A 6000-nucleotide genomic window follows, 5' to 3' on the forward strand; every position below is an offset into this window, starting at 1 on the left:
ACTACTGAATATCAACATCACATTTTTGTAATGACTTTATTTTATGGTTTTATTTTGGTATTTCATTTTTTACTTTACTTTTTATACTGTTAGTACTGTATATTATACTGTAAGGTTTAGGATAAACACTGTGTACAAGACAAACAGTTGTTCATTTCCCAGAAATTTGGCATATAAAACACGGTCGTAAGTCGAGTGGTTGTATGTCGAGCAGGTTGTAAGTCGGATGGTAGATGTACTCTAATAATTATACTTATGTATACCTGCACCTAAATAAACGTACACACTGTGCTGGCGTGCAGGTACACATTAAAATCAGTAAGTGTGTCTTATGTCTTGAGACGCCATATTAGTAATGATAATAATAATACTCAATCACCGAGTCTCATTATATGTTGTTTTTTACGTTAATATACATATTTTCATTAATTCGTCAATGACATTTTTTCAAAATTATATAATAAACACAATACATAACATATAAAGATGATAAATACACCCCACAGTAGAATAAATAAACAAATATGAGATGTGGTAGCCAGACGACTTGTACGAGTGACACCATATTAGTAATACAGTGGACCCCCGCATAACGATTACCTCCAAATGTGACCAATTATGTAAGTGTGTTTGTATGTGTATGTTTGGGGGTCTGAAATGGACTAATCTACTTCACAATATTTCTTATGGGAACAAATTCGGTTAGTACTGGCACCTGAACATACTTCTGGAGTGAAAAAATATCGTTAACCGGGGGTCCACTGTAATAATAATAATCACCGAGTCTCATTAAATGTCATGTATTACGTTAATATACACATTCCCATTAATCCATCTATAATATTTTTTCAAAATTATATAATAAACACGATACGTAACATATAAAGATGATAAATACACCCCACAGTAGAATAAACATAAATATGAGATGTGGTAGCCAGACAACTTATACGAGTGACGGCAAGAATAACATTTTCTCTAGTCCAAGATAAGAGAAAATGTGTTACTGGGTGTAACTGTAGAAAATTATTCCTTTCATATGCCTTCACTCAGTGTCATTTCTTCTAAAAATGGTGTTACATGAGAATGGGAGTGTTCCTCTTTATTTATTCTACCATATCAACGTAGAGACAACTTGTACACAATGTAACTTGTACACAAACCAGACGTGTTCGCCTGGTTTGTTTACTAAACTCACATTTGCCTGGTTTGTTTACATAACTCCATGAGTGTCCTCTCTCATGTACTCATTCTGTCTCTCTCTCATTTACGTATTCGTTTTATCTCGTTTACTCACCTCTTACCCTACATTAAGACTACAAATATTTTAAGGTAAGTAATAAGTGTACTATATGTGTATTTTAAGGAGCAAGGGACTAGTAACCTCTTCTCCTGTATATATTACTAAATTTAAAAGGAGGAACTTGTGTTTTTCCTTTTGGGTCACCCTGCCTCGGTGGGATACCTGGAGAGAGTTCCGGGGGTCAACGCCCCCGCGGCCCGGTCTGTGACCAGGCCTCCTGGTGGATCAGAGCCTGATCAACCAGGCTGTTATTGCTGGCTGCACGCAAACCAACGTACGAGCCACAGCCCGGCTGATCCGGAACTGACTTTAGGTGCTTGTCCAGTGCCAGCTTGAAGACTGCCAGGGGTCTGTTGGTAATCCCCCTTATGTGTGCTGGGAGGCAGTTGAACAGTCTCGGGCCCCTGACACTTATTGTATGGTCTCTTAACGTGCTAGTGACACCCCTGCTTTTCATTGGGGGGATGGTGCATCGTCTGCCAAGTCTTTTGCTTTCGTAGTGAGTGATTTTCGTGTGCAAGTTCGGTACTAGTCCCTCTAGGATTTTCCAGGTGTATATAATCATGTATCTCTCCCGCCTGCGTTCCAGGGAATACAGGTTTAGGAACCTCGAGCGCTCCCAATAATTGAGGTGTTTTATCTCCGTTATGCGCGCCGTGAAAGTTCTCTGTACATTTTCTAGGTCGGCAATTTCACCTGCCTTGAAAGGTGCTGATTTGTTGAAAGAAGATGATGTGTATTTTACTTTTTTATTGTTTTCTTACGCCTAGTTCTATTACTAACTTAACATATGTTAGTGTAATCTTGCTATCTAGTACACCTACCATCCGACTTACTACCTGCTCGACATACGACCACTCGACTTACGACCGTGTTTTGTATGCCAAATTTATGAGAAATAAAAACTGTTTGTGATGTACACAGTGTTTATCCTAAACCTTACAGTATAAAACACAGTATTAACAGCATAAAAAGTAATGTAAAAAATGAAATACCAGAATAAAACAATAAAATAAAGTCATTACAAAAATGTGATGTTGATATTCAGTAGTAAGGTTCGACTTGTGTCCATTTTGACTTACGACCAGTTGGTCGGAACCAAGCTCGGTTGTAAGTCGGATGGTAGGTGTATTTCTATGCATTTATAAATAGAAAAAAAAAAGGGTGTTCCACTGTACGGAGATTTCCAACAAGTCCCTCTCTAGGGTTACTTCCCTTCTTTGTCTTTTAATGCCACTAGAACCAGCACGAGTCATTGGACCCCTGTTGCACAAAATAACTGTCCAGAGTTCTCCGTTTCTGGCGTCTCTTTAAGACTTCTCTAAAATGGGCCAAGGTTTTGTCACTGAACATGTAGATATGGCTTGTTTCAGCTTGGTCTATTTCTCCACAAAATTTTGCACCTCATTCCACTTTGCACAAATGTCCTTAATCACTGAAGAAGGCATATCCTTCCCTCTCTCTTCCTCCTCCTCCTCTGAAGCAAGTTCCACAGCTGTGGTCTGTTGCTGTTCCAGTTGAAGATGTTGCAGCTCTTCTTCAGTGGTTAGCTCTTCCCTGTGGTCCTCCACCAACTCTTCCACATCCTCGTCACTCACATCCGACCCCATGGACTTCCCCAAAGACACAATAGATTCCGCAACAGGCAGAAGGTCGACAGGGCCAGGGTCAACCTTAAACCTTTCAAAATCCTTCTCGAGGACACAGTCTTGCCACAATTGTCTCCAAGAAGAGTTCAAAGGCGTGGAAGTCACTCCCTGACAATTCTTACCTATGAGGTTTATGCAGTGGAGGATACTGAAGTGATTCTTCCAGAACTCTCTTACGTCAATTCAGTGTCCAAGATCACTTCAAAGCACTTTTGAAACACTGCTTTTGTGTAGAGTTTTTTGAAGTTAGAAATGACCTGCTGGTCCATGGGCTGGATGAGAGGAGTGGTGTTAGGAGGCAAGAACTTCACTGTTATAAAACTGAAATCCCTAGACAATTGGTCTACCAAGTTTGGAGAATGAGCAGGAGCATTGTCCATTACTAGGAGGCACTTGAGTGGCAATTCCTTGTCCAAGAAGTATTTTTTCACACTTGGGCCAAACACTTCATGGACCCAATCAATGAAAATTCGCCTTGTGACCCATGCCTTATTGTTAGCCCTTCACATCACACACAATCTACTCTTGACTACATTGTTTTCCTTGAACACTGGGATTTTCAGAGTGATACATGAGTAAAGGATTCACTTTGAAATCCCCACTAATGTTAGCACAGAACAAAAGAGTTACATTGTCTTTCATAGGCTTGTGTCCTGGCAGTGCCTTTTCCTCTTCCATGATGTAGGTCCTCTTTGGCAATTTCTTCTAAAGCAGGCCTGTTTTGTCACAATTGAACATTTGTTGGGGTTGGAATTCTTCAGTGTGTATGTACCCTTTGAATTCCTATTCAAATTTTTCAGGCTCACAGTTGTCAGAACTTGCAGCCTTACAACACTGTGTATGCCACTACGGTTCTTAAATCTCTCAAACCAGCCTCTGCTGGCCTTAAATTCACTATCACTAGTACCAGGCCTTTTCTTTATGAGATCTGCATGCAATTGCCTTGCCTTTTCACAAATGATCATCTCTGAGACACTATCTCCTGCTGTTTCCCTGATCCACAAAAAACAACAACAACAACAACACATTTTCATTAGTTTGTGATCTCTTTTTTGTTAACAGGTTTACCCCTTTCGCCACATCAGCTTCCTTGATTTGTTCTTTCTTTGCCAGGACAGAAGTGATCGTTGATTTGTTTTTGCCATACATCCTGGCAAGTTCCAGCACCCGTACACCACTCATATTTTTCTATTACTTCCTTCTTAAATTCCATCATGTTTCTCACTTTCTTTACCAAAGGAACTTTACTAAGAACTTTTGTGGGGCTCATGGCGACTTATTTTACAGTTGTACTTAATAAAAACCACGAAAAACAACGGATTTTAAGGAAATGCGCAGAGTATATGCTCACTCGCCAACAAAGGGAGACTGACTCACCAAAGCCCAGCATCCCAGCAGGAGAGGCAGGCTAACACATCTAATACAGCCAATATACGAGGCAACAGCCGAAATACGGAGCAAAATTTCCGCCAAAAAAAGAGGTTCCACTGTATGTATATATATACAGTAGGACCCCGCTTTACGGCATTCCACTAATACGGACATTTCAAATTATCAAAACTTGCTATACGACTCCCCCCACCCGACTTTCTAATATGGTCACCACGCCCCACCCGGTGAGCACCGCGTCTTTCCATTAGGTCTGGAAACTCCAAAATTTCAAGTGTTTTTAAAAGTTATTTCACATTTTATATACGTATACAGGTATCATCCGACTTACAACCAAGTTTGGTTCTGACAAACTGGTCGTAAGTCGAAATGGACGTAAGTCGAACCTTACTACTGAATATCAACATCACATTTTTGTAATGGCTTTATTTTATTGTTTTATTTTGGTATTTCATTTTTTACTTTACTTTTTATGCTGTTAGTACTGTATTTTATACTGTAAGGTTTAGGATAAACACTCTGTACAACATAAACAGTTGTTTATTTCTCAGAAATTTGGCGTAGAAAACACGGTCGTATGTTGAGCAGGTCGTAAGTTGGATGGTAGGTGTGCTCTGATTATTATACTTATGTATACCTGTACCTAAATAAACTTACACACTGTGTTGGCATGCAGGTACACATTGTTTTTTAATGCCTAGTTCTATTGCTAACTTAATACAGTGGTACCCCGAGTTTCAAACATTCTTCGTTCCAGAAGGCTGTTCAAGTGCTGTTACCAAATGAATTTGTTTCCATAAGAAATAAGGTAAATTGAATTACTTGACTCAAGAAATCGTAATGACACGATTGCAAACAAACCATACCCCCGGCCGGGATTGAACCCGCGGTCATAGAGTCTCAAAACTCCAGCCCGTCAGCTAACGCGACGGGCTGGAGTTTTGAGACTATGACCGCGGGTTCAATCCCGGCCGGGGGTATGGTTTGGTAAATTGGATTAGTTGGTTTCAGACCCCCAAAAAATACACTTACGAAAGCACTTACAATAATATACTTACATAAATGGTCGAGTTGGGAGCAGTTCGAAACTCGGGGAACCACTGTACGTATATGTTAGTGTAAACTTGTTATCTAGTATTTATATACATTATAAGTGGGGAAAAAAAAGGGCATTCCACTTTACAGCAATTTCCACTTTATGGGTGGTAGCCTGGAACCTAACCTGCTGTATAAGTAGGGCCCTACTCTGTGTGTGTACTCACCTATTTGTGGTTGCAGGGGTCGAGTCACAGCTCCTGGCCCCGCCTCTTCGCTGATTGCTACTAGGTCCTCTCTCTCCCTGCCCCATGAGCTCTATCATACCTCGCCTTAAAACTATGTATGGTTCCCGCCTCCACTACGTCACTTTCCAGGCTATTCCACGGCCTGACTACTCTATGACTGAAGAAATACTTCCTAACATCCCTTTGATTCATCTGAGTCTTCAACTTCCAATTGTGACCTCTTGTGTGTGTCCCTTCTCTGGAACATCCCGTCTTTGTCCACCTTGTCTATTCCGCGCAGTATTTTATATGTCGTTATCGTGTCTCCCCTGACCCTCCTGTCCTCCAGTGTCATCAGGCCGATTTCCCTCAACCTTTCTTCATAGGACAATCCCGG

General features: G+C 40.6%; 1 protein-coding gene across 1 annotated transcript in view; it reads right to left on the bottom strand.

The window, feature by feature from the left end:
• The window catches only part of m-cup (ankyrin repeat protein mann-cup), a 112814-nt gene that overhangs the window by 2020 nt on the left and 104794 nt on the right, over positions 1-6000 (bottom strand). The gene's annotated exons all lie outside the window — the stretch shown is intronic.

Source organism: Cherax quadricarinatus, chromosome 72 (genome assembly GCF_038502225.1).
Source record: "Cherax quadricarinatus isolate ZL_2023a chromosome 72, ASM3850222v1, whole genome shotgun sequence".
Taxonomy (NCBI): domain Eukaryota; kingdom Metazoa; phylum Arthropoda; class Malacostraca; order Decapoda; family Parastacidae; genus Cherax; species Cherax quadricarinatus.